The following is a 12,210-nucleotide window of genomic DNA, read 5'->3' as shown; positions in this document are numbered from 1 at the left end:
TCATACTGCCAAAGGATGGGTAATAACTCTTATGAGAGCTGGAATGCTAGCTTAATATTGAGATTTCACCCATACTCCAATATTCCATGCATCTAAATTTGAAATGAATGAAATATACGGTAAGCTTTGTAGTCCTTATTGGCTTTAGATTTATGACTTACGTTTGGCCCTAATTTCTATAATACAAAACCTAAATTTAGACCAACAGTTATAAACAATCAAGAATAAAGCAATAGGCATAGTTTATTTTTTCTTGACTAGTTTAGAAATGCAATTCTATGGGTTCTAATGTTTTCATCCATCAACTGCTATAGCTATTGAGTGTTAAGGGCCAAATTTCGCAACTTTGTAAGGTGTTATTATTATTGTATTTGAGCATATATGGAAAGTAGAGCAATAATTAAATAACTCTAGCATATATTCTGCTACTAAGTGGTACAGCTAATGACTGAACCTAAAGGCAGACAACATAGTATGCCTTCCAGTCAAACCTTTGATTTCATTTATTAAACAGATACTGAATAAAGACTTCTAATTTGAAGATACGTTTGATGATGTTGCAGAGAGTAGGGGTAAACATCATGCAGTTGCTTCTCTCAGCATGTTCATAATGACAACAATGAAGCACAATATGTTGCAATTCTGTCCTGTTGTAAGAAACGCTGCTTGGTCTGCTCCCTATCACCTGAGCCCAGTTTTGATTTGGTCTTCATCTTCTGTGGATAATGTTCATTTGTGATCAATGCCTGTTGGAACACTAGTGTGACGGCTCTAAGATGCCAAATGGCATGTTGCTGTAATTCTTCTAAAGTCTCATTTATTTACTGAGAATTTTAGTACGGGTGGAAGAAACTTTTCCATGAAAAGAACTCGCAGTTTTGGGAAATTGAGGCGCTATTAAACTTAGCTTGTTGTGTGTGTGTTAGCCTACTAACAAATTTTTTTGCAGTATGCAAGAGAGCTAGAAGGAGCAGAATTCTCATCAGAATAAACACAGACCTGGCCTGTCACAGATCCATGGCTGTTGACAGAAGACATGAGACTTCTAAATCACAGTCCAAGGACTATATTAACTAAATGTTAGCAATAGTAGAAGTATCTGACTGCCTTTTTGTTGTTGTTGTTGGTTTGGATTTTCGAGACAGGGTTTTTCTGTGTAACAACCCTAACTGTCCTGGAACTAGCTCTGTAGACCAGATTGGCTTCGAACTCACAGAGATCCACCTGCCTCTGCCTCTCAAGGGCTGGGACTAAAAGCACCCAACAGCAGTGCCGGACCTGGTTTTGTTTTGTTTATAATGGTTCTCCAAGCCACATAGTGGACATAGAGCTCAGGGAGGATGCCTGTGTAAACAGAGAGGCATAATGTAGCTGAGGAACTCTGGGTGGAAATAGAGACTACGTACATAGCAAGCAGTAAGCATGCCTAACCTCTGTGCAAACAAACAAAAAGAAGGACCTTAAGATTCATTCCTTTTGAGCCTTACCTCAACTTTCAAAATTTTCCAGCTGCATACACAATACAGGTAAGTGGAGAGAGGGGAAAAGAAGAACAGTCAGATCTGAGAGCTAAGTTAAAGGATAGATGGGAGCACAACAGACTACTTCCCAAACATACCAAGGGTACCATGTAAAAAACAGTAGACAATCTTCAGGTCCTGCTGCAATTTTCATGAAGCTTTTCACTTCTATTGTATAATGTTCTGGTTGAGTTTTCCCTCGGTGTAGCAATGCAGAGATAGTGGAATCTTTAAGGAAAAGTGGCAGGCTAATCGTGTAAGTATTTATGTACTGCTCTTAGATGAAAATAGGGGAGGATATTTCCCTGGGATCTCACTGGGTGTCTGAGAAGGAATGAGCCTGGCCTGAGGTCTCTTTCTGGCTTCTCTTCTCACCTCATCCCCTCTTCTCCTTACATGTGCTCCCACTGAAATACCCTCTGTTAGGATCTGACAGAGCCAGGGGGCCTCAGCAGTACCAGGCTCTTAATCCTCAAAGTTGAGAATACACTCTTTACTTTATAAATGACTCAGTCTTGAACATTTTGTTTTTCTTTCCAACGAAAACATGAAAAAAAAAAAAAAAACTAAAGTGGTACAAGAACAATTTTAAAAAAACAATCAAAAAAAACTCAGAAAATTTTAAGTAGCTTAGATGTGATCTAGAAATTACATATCGTTTATTTTTAATTCTCTCAAAAATATTTGTTTTAATTTCTTCTGATTTCACAAGCAGGGGCATTCTTTTACTCAGCCCTATCTTGGACCCATTATAACCTGCACAAACATTTTTTAAGAGGCCCCATTTCTGGAAGACGACCTCCTGGATAAAGAATATTTGCATTAGGCAATATCAGAAGAGGGTTGGGGTTTTTTTGTAGAAGTCAATGTGTTCACACTTTTAAGAAACAGGCTAATGTTCCTTTTATTGCTGGCTCTCTCTCTCTCTCTCTCTCTGCTTCTCCATGACCTGAAGAAAGTCAATTAACTTCTATGTGTCTGTACAATGAGGATAACACTGCTTGGTCACACACCTCTCAATGGTGTTGTAAGGAAAAACAAGATAACGCTTATAAAGCATTTATACAAAGTTCAAAGGAAGCATAGGTGGAGAGCACAATACATTCTTAAATGTGAAAAATGGTCGAATTCAGACTCTTGGACAGAGCTTGGCTAATAGGAAAAAGCATTTTTAACACTTTGCTAAACATAGTTTTCTCCTGAGTGTGTCATAAATACACTGTTGGCCTAGATGAGACTCTTCCTGCCATATTCAACTCCACCAGGCAAGTGGACAAAGCTTATACTGGGATATGAGAAGAGCCTGCTTGTCTGCTTTATCACTGTAGAAAGGGAATAAGGAGTTTAGCTTGACACTTAAAATTGCTTGATCATTTAGCTATGTTTGCATCTCATTTGATAGAGAGAAAGTGAAGAACTGGGGATGAGGGTAGGTGTCCAGCTAACATATCAGACGAATACTGGAAGGGGTTTTTGGCATACAATTTAAGATTTTTGATAGTAAGCAAATATTACTAGCCTACAGTTTAATAATTATTCTGCTTTCTATTGTACATCCAGGATTGTGAGGGAGGAAATTTTCTAGGGAGAATCTAGGGTCTATTTCTGACCAGATAAATGATATTCAATAGCATATTCCTTCCCAAGTAAGAATTATTAAACAACACAGAGAACCAATATCTACAAAAGACAAGGTGAGAGGATTCATAGAACACATCCCATAAACTATAATATGGGTATGCATTTTCTTATACTCGTTCCATTTTTTTTTATACAGGGTCTCTCCATGCATATATCTCATCATCCTTCCTTGGCTTTGTGAGTGTTGAAATTATAGCTGAATACCACCAGGCCTAGCTTCTAATCTCCTGGGGGAGAAAAATGGATCAGCCATCATCATAGCAATCATTGGAAGGTATCTAGGCCACTGCTACTTAAAAACATAATCCATAGAAAGCAACTTGAGCACCGCCTGAAATCTTATTAGAAATGCAAATTCAAAAGCCTCAGCCAAGAGCTACTAAATCATGATCCACCGGGACCCAAGCATCAGTATTAACAAGCTCTCCAAGTCATTCCTCGGCTTCCCAAATATGATAAGCATCGACCTAAACTGTCCTTCTCATTTCCAGTCAGCTCACAGCGTCTAAAATGCCAATCTGCCCTTTGTAAAAATCCCATCAACAGAATTGTTCGCATAAGGCAAGCACAAAAGCAGAAAGGCTAATAGCCTGGGTTTCATGATTTAAAAGCAGTGTGATTCGTCTAAATTAGCACAACATGGCTTACAATGAAAAACTTAAAAGAGAAGTGAAGAGCATTTCCTGGATGGTGTTTCAGCTCCTCTTGCTTTTCTTCTTTAACCTGCATCTCAGGAAGACATGGTGACTGATTAGTCATTGCTATGAGTCCACACAATGAGTTCATCCATTCAGTCACATGTTCGTGTCTCATAAAATTCCATATGCTAAAAAAAAATCCGTATGCTGCATTCTAAAGCCAACATGTCATGGTATTAGGAAAGAATGTTTGTACCTCACAAAAATCAATATTTTGAATTCAAAAATCAATGTATCATGGTATTAGGAGATGGAGCTTTGGGGAAAAAACTGCATTATAGGACAGGAACCTCATAAATGGAGGTACTACCTGGATTGTAACTGTTTAGTTTTTTCTTGTTCTGTTATCCACCATATGAGTATACAGTCACATGACTGACATCTACAAGCCAAGAAGTGTTTCATACGTCAAACCTGTCAATGTCATGATCTTAAAATCCCTGGTCTCAACAACTCCGAGGAATGACTTTTCTTTTTTAAAATGCCTTTGGGTGTGCGCGCTTTGGGAGGTTACACAAGGTAGAAGTGATGGAGACTGTTGTAATTCCCACTACAGTAGTCCTGACTTGGTTTAACAGAAAGACTCAAGCGAAGCCTTTCATAATAGGCTATGTTTTCATAAATCTTCTTTTAATGATTTGTCATGTAGTAGGGAAGAGATGAAGGAAAGACAATGAATAAAGACCATTGGTTTAACTCCTTATACACCAAGACCCTGAGTTAATTGGTCTGAGTGTTGTGTTTCCTTGGCCACATGAGACGCTGCAGCAAGGAGCTAGGATCGTAGGCCCTGCAGCTCGATGCTATAGTTTCCCTGCAGCTGCTGCCTGAGCACCTGCACCTGGAATGGCTTATACAATATGCTTTACCACGCTGAGCATCAGTAGCCTCATCTGTGACACAGAGGGGAAAATATTTAACTTAAAACGCTTTTCTCAAAAGTTAATTAGTCTCTGTAAGACTTCAGAATAGTTCCCGGTATGTAGAAAGAACAATATATGCTGTATAATTTGAAATCTCTGGGGGCGAGAGGGAGATTTGAGGAAGTGAAATACTTGCTATACAAGCCTGTGTGCCTGAGTCGCACCCCCAGAATCTATGTAGAAGTCTAGATAAGACACGTGCTAGTATCTCCAGTGCTGAGACAATAGAAAGAGACAAACTTAAGCCAATGAGCAAGCTCCAGGTTAGTGAGAGACTGGATTTCAAAAAATAAAATGAATGGTTTCTATGGAATGCGTCTAAAGTTGGCTTTTGACCTCAGCATGTGTGCACACAAAGACATACACACTCACACACATGTGCACCAACACACATAAAAACACAGGTACGCATATAACGGTGAATATTAAAAATCCTCATCATCTTAACAATGTAGGTCAGAGTACTATCTCTGACTAGTTTCAAATATTTGGCTCATTATCTGAACATTAAATATTTTGTATGATTTAGGCTTTTGTTTTTCCACAATGCTGGGGAGAAGATATTGAATCACTTCATTCAACTGTCCCAAGGCAAATGACTGATTTAACTATTCTATTTCAATTTATAAATTAAGATAACTTTGTAAAGTAGGTTTTAACGTATTTGAATATTTTGATTATGTAGTAAATTTCAATATTCTAGTACTTCAAGCTTACTTCATGTTCCTACCTTGAAATCAAGAGTATGACTTTAATTGGAATAAAAGGATGATTCATTTATCCCAAGTATGATCATTCTCATCTGATAAGTACTGTGAATTACTTAATAAAAAAATTTTGAGGGAGTGGTATGGGAAAACATGGGCTGTTGCGTAGAGATGGCCTGCACACACAGGCTGGTCAGAGTGGCAATCGCATAGACTAGTTGCATAGTTCAGGACTTCTCTGTATACTGTGCACTGTTGAACAGCTGTGTCCACACTGAAGCCAGAGGTCTCACTCCTGAATAGCACACTGATTGTTTTCCTTGATTCCAAGATTCTGGATGTTTTGATATGGGGGGGGGGGGGGGTGGGCGAGGCCTTTTGCCATGTCCTGCTATGTGTTACTATAGCTAGAAGACCACTTAGCTACACTAGATCACTATCATCCTAAAACATCTTTGCAAAAATATATGACAATCCCTAAAAGACAAACTAAATTGGGTGATTCATCTAGAAGTTGGAAAATATATACAAATATAGCTCATTTTATTGAACAGTAATACGTGAAGTATATAGATCTAAGAGTACAAATTAAATCATTTTCTATGACTTTCAACATGTCAATAGAAGTGACATCCCACTGAGCAATTAGTTCTTTATGACACCAAAGAAATACATAAAGACAGCACACAAGAATATGCTGTATTACAAAATATGAAATTAATATTATGAAATAGAGTCATTAGACTCTTTGTGATAAACCAAGTAGTTATGGTTTTAATTATTTGAGTTTCTACTCTGTGTAAAGTAAAAATTGAGTTATTTCAGAGTTTATGTGCTATTTCTAAATATTCTTTATGAATATAGAAATATTCTGTTAAATGTTTAAACACATTAGTAGCTATATCAATAACTTAATGACTATGTTACATAAATAAAAATAAATTAACTGGACAAGATAATATGTAATGTGTTACTCCATAGTTCTAGAAAATGTTGTTATTGTTATAAATATTTGGAAGGAAAAAAATTCTGTCCTTAAAGAACAGGTAACATTTTTAAACTCTATATTTTATGAAGAAAGAAGTCTTATAGAAGCTTAGACCTTATTCTCATTAGAAGTTCCCCTCTTTATGAGAAGTAAGCAAATATACCTCAACTGCTGCTCTTTCTGATGTACTTATAGTTCCTAGGAGTGCATTTACAGTAGGGAGATTGGCTACTCTAATAAACTGGGTTAACATTATGACTGACCAGAGATTTGCACTCTTGGCAAAGCAAAGCATCCCATGGGGATAATGAGAAGCACAGGAGGTTTAGACACATTTTCCTCCATCAACAAATACTTTAGCGATTTCCTAGATAAAGTGCTTAGTTCTTTCTTTGTGCTAAAATATTGGGTTCATTCCCCCCTTCGGTGAACTTTTAATATTTGGGACTGACAAATCACAATATACACTTTGTGGGATCTGTCCCTGTGTAACTGGTATAGGAGGCAACATGGCAAAGTCCATAAGCTGTTGCTATGTTTTAAATAATATGACTTGAGTTAGTAGGGCCCACAGTTTATCTTTTGGGAGCTTGGTTCTTGCTGAGAGCTTGGTTCATTTTGGTGATGTCAAAGGTAATGGAACCTTTAAAAGCTGTCATTTAGTGGACTTCAGCTCACTGGGAAGATGCTCATAGGAGAAATTAAGTTAACTCTAGTGGAGATCCTTAGAAATATCACTTTTTACAACAGCTCGACCTTGACCTGAATCAACTCTGGACATTCTTCTCTAGCAATGAGATAACTCACTTCCACCTGTGCTTCTGACATTCGGCATCACCATCTATGAGATATTCACCAGTGTCAAGCAGCTGGCAAAACCTTGCTTTGAACATTCATAACCTAAATAAACCTCTTTTATTTATGCATTTGTGATAGTAATGAAAACTGGGCTGATACATCCTTTCATTGTCTTCTATTAAAAAAAAATACTCATGGTGTAAAATGACATCAAGAGTAGAGGAGAAAGTAGAAGGAGCTATCACAAAGCCCAAACCCTGCAAAAGATGGAAGGCTTTCAGCCCTTCCATGAAAGGAACGCCCTGTTATTGAGCAAACTTATCCTGTAATTTTTATTTCTGCCATTTTTGTTGGGGGCACAGAGGTCATTGTACTCACAGAGAGAAGCACTATGAGAACCAGGAATGTTAATCAGACAGGGGTGTTTCCTCAATAAAGGAGGTAATTATCAAATACCCACATTCCATCCAAAAATCCGAGAGTAAATTTTGTCAATGGCCTGGTGACTTTTTGTTATCTGTCTTCATCCAAATCCCCGGTTATTCCAGACTCTTCTCTCCCTGGACCATTACCCATCCTTAGCGTAGATGTCACAAGTTCTTTATGACCTCCTGACCTCTATGCTATTGGTCAGAGTCCACACTAGATTCTAGGCCTTGTAGCTACAGAGCCCACCCTCATGGTCACATGTACTTTGTTAAAAAGTTTCTATGTGGTCACACCTTAAGCTTTACTGTGTACCTGGAATTGGACTGATGCCCAGAAACCTTTTTACAAATTGTACCGTGTTTTAAATATACTGACAACGAACCACCTGACATTAGACCCCGTAGTGAGTATTTGCTCTGCTCATGACCTTGAGTTATCTGACCCCATAGAGGCAGTGCTTCTTGTCTGTCCGCACGATCTCAGGACCATCACACCAGAGGAGGAAGAATAACCTGTCATACCCCCTTTCCTTTTAAAAGCTCACATCATTAGATGAGAAGCACCACCTCTATCTACCAGGTCAGATAGCCCAAGGTCACGGGCAGAGCAAAAACCCACTACAATAAGTCACCCCCCCAGTCTGACCCAGGTAGGTGAAGTTAATCTGTACAAGGTTTTCATTCTTATCTTTTGTGTGGTTCACTTCTATGTACAACACCTGAAGGAACCCCCTCACCTTTTATTCAAAATAGATTCTTCACTCATACAATATATTTTTATTATAGTTTTCCCAGCATTGACTCCTCTCAGTTCCTCCCTACCTTCCCTCCCAACAGGATCCACTCCTTTCTGTCTCTGTTAGGAAAAAACCAGGCCTCTATGGGATTACATCTACATAAGAATAACATAAATAAAATATAATACAATAGAACAAAAACAATCACCTAGAAGTTGGACAAGACAAACCAACAGAAGGACCAAGAATCGGAGGCCTGCTCATTCGCGCACTTAGAAGTTCCATAAAAATACTAAACCGAAAGCTATAAAACGTAGAGAGAGGAACCCAGGTGCAGACCAGCACAGGCCCTGAACTTGTGCTTCAGACTTTAAGCAATTTTTAAAACACTGTCAGTTTAAAAATAAATGACTAGGAAAAGTGACTGAAAAAGTAGAGTTACAATTCCCATCATACGTCTTCCTTATTCTTAAAAGAAAAGTAGCAGAAGAAAGAAAAGACGTATGAGCAAAGAAGTCGAGACCACGAGGGGTGCACCCACCCACTGAGACAGTAGAGCTGATCTATTGGGAACTCACCAAGGCCAGCTGGACTATGACTGAAAAAGCATGGGATAAAACCGGACTCTCTGAACATGGCGAACAATGAGGGCTGATGAGAAGCCAAGGACAATGGCACGGGGGTTTTGATCCTACGTAATGTGCTGGCTTTGTGGGAGCCTAGCCAGTTTGGATGTTCACCTTCCTAGACATGGACGGAGGGGGGAGGACCTTGGACTTTCCACAGGGCAGGGAACCCTGACTGCTCTTTGGACTGGAGAGGGAGGGGGAGAGAAGTGGGGGGAGGGGGAGAAGGGTGGGAGGAGGGGGAGGGAAATGGGAGGCTGGGAGGAGGGGGAAACTTTTTTTTTCCTTTTCTCAATAAAAAAAAAAAGAAGAAGAAGGAAACACGAAGACCACAAAACACAACTGACTCATTTTTGCTTGCATGCTCTGCACGCAAACCATTCTTTTATTAGTTTGCGTTATATAATCAACAGAAAAAGTCTCAAAGTAAGAAAAGGAATATGAAATATAAGAGAATGCTGCCCTCACACTTTGCTTCAGGCAATAGTTATTTGTCAACCATGGCGAGGAAGACAGGTATGGGGTGTATTCCACCAAAACCTTTAGTTGATCAATTAGGTGACATGTCTCTATCTATAAGGAAAACTTATAACCTCATGGTCTGATCAGCAAAATTCTTTTCCAAAAATAAGGTAATAGAACTCTGCTTAAAATGTATAAAACCCAGCTAAAGGAATTTAAATCACGTCATAAAAGAAACCTGGATGAAAACCTCTGAGCTCAGAGTGCCTTTCTGCACTGCTCTTTATAGATAATTTTGGAGATCGCCACTCACAATATAAACATGCTGAAGTTACATAATAGCTTGCGAATCGATGAGAGTGTTAAAACCTGTTCATCACAGCAAACCGAAAAAGGATAGCAACCAATTCCACTCCTAGTGCTAATGACAGCCTTTAAAAATAATTTCACATACTCAAGCCACAATCATGATGAGCAAATGCCAACTCTTAGTTATCTACACAAATGAGATATAGATAAACAAAAATGATGTGCAATTTGAAAGTAATCTGAGATCTATGCTTGGATCTTTAACGTGTTTATATATGCCCAAGGATAAAGTTCATCGAATGGACCTTGCTCACACGGATCTGTTGTTAACTCATTAACATATATGTTGTAGGAAATAAGAAACGCCATTGCTAAATGATAAGTGGAATTTGGCTGTGATCATCACAATGAATGAATGCATTTACATAGTCACAGCAAAATTTGTGAATTGATGCATTTGAGTATAGTCATTGTTTAATAGATATGCTTATTTTTGTTTTTATTATTTTTAAATTTATTCGATTGTTGCTACATGTGCCTGTGCCTACAGCCCTTATGCAAGTGTCATGGCGTGCACGTAGAAGCTAGAGAACAACCTGCAGTGGTCAGTTCTTTCCTTCTACTGTGGGTCTCAGGGGTGGAACTCACAACTTCTGACTTGGTGGCAAGGACCTTAACCCACTAGCCGTTTCATCAGCCCATTTTACTTCTTTATTCAGACATAACTTCAATAGTTATTTACTAAAGACTTATTTTGTGTTACATCAATTATAAAATCTTATATAATGTTCTTTCATGTGTTTTGCTGTTCAAAATGAGAAATACACAAATGAAATAATTTGTTCATGAACATTACCTGGTGAAGCTGGTTCTCGGATTCATTTTACTCACTTAAAAATGTTTCACTGTTTTCCAATGTATTCTTTTTTCTTAAACTTTTATTATTTGATTTTCTTTAAAAATGTATTGTGGATTAAAATCTTGGGTATTGACTTTAATTACAATAAATATATTCACAAAACTGGAGAACTTTGAGAGTGAAAATATTGTGGACAGATAAACAAATAAATGGGATTACCAGAACTCATACTTTATGAAAAGGTACTTTCTGTATTTCTATAACATTTTCAACGTTCTTGTTATGATACTTATCTTTTGCTGTAGGATAATACTTTAGTACACTGTAAACATTTGTCACTCATATTGGTTTAATAAAATGCTGAATGGCCAGTATCGGGTCAGAAGCATAGGCAGGGCATCAGTTTAGGAGAGTTCTGAGAAGAGGAAAAGAGAGACACAGTCAACAGCAAGATGCGGAGGAAGCAGGATAAGAATGCCTTACTGAGAAATGTACCAAGCCATGTGGGTAAACATAGATAAGAATTAAGGGTTAATTTAAGTTGTAAGAGCTAATTAGTAAATAGTTTATAATTAATTTAAGCCTCTATTTTTTTATTTGGGACTGAATGGCTGTGGGAACAGGCATAACAGAAACTCCAATCTACAAAGTCTTCATTGTGCCTGTGCCTGATATTTTTGTCTGAAGAATGCTAAAAGAAACTGATCTGCATCCACCTAAGAGTGTTGATGAAAACACATTGAAAATCATCTCTTCAGAAACATAAAATATTGTGTGTATCTCTAAAAAGATAATGGGAGTGTGGTCTGTGAGTGCCTTCAGAATACTGACATCTTTATTGTGAGGATTATTCTTTTGCACCAGAAAAGTCAGATTGCATACCTGGTTTTCTCTTTACTTAAGCTAAGTGAACAATATTGATTGTAACTTGATCCCTATTGGAAGTTACTGTATAGAATCAAGGGGGAAAAGAACTGTGGAACATAGACCATAGAAAGCTAAGGTTTAAAAAGGATTCAGTTTGTCACTCCTAGCAGGAAATGTGTGAGTATAGTTCATACAGAATATAGACATGCCCACATTTCCCATTATTCTACCAGGCAAGCACAAACCACATGCTAGGTCCTGAATAAAGGTGGGAAGTAAAACAGAAAGAAGCATGAGAGATCCTGCCATTACAGTTCTCATATCAAGTTCTGATGATCCAAGGAAACGGAAGTGATCAGGACAGCAAACTGGAAATATTTCTCCCCTAAGACCTAGTAACATTAATTGATGTTTGAAAGTCTCAAATATTTGAAATCAATGACAAAAAAAAAAAAGGCCACAAAGCAAGGAGTCAAGAACGGAATCATTGGTATTCCCTGTTGATAAGCTGTAAAGCATCCATTTTGTACACTATTTTGTTAGTTTATATTTTGATGTTTGGATGTTCTATGCCATCTGTTTGGAGAAAATAATGCTAAGTAACTCAGTCAGATTTAATTATATGAGGTTATTATATAACTACAACT

Source organism: Microtus pennsylvanicus, chromosome 16 (assembly GCF_037038515.1).
Source record: "Microtus pennsylvanicus isolate mMicPen1 chromosome 16, mMicPen1.hap1, whole genome shotgun sequence".
Taxonomy (NCBI): Eukaryota; Metazoa; Chordata; class Mammalia; order Rodentia; family Cricetidae; genus Microtus; species Microtus pennsylvanicus.
This window is presented reverse-complemented; position numbering follows the sequence as displayed.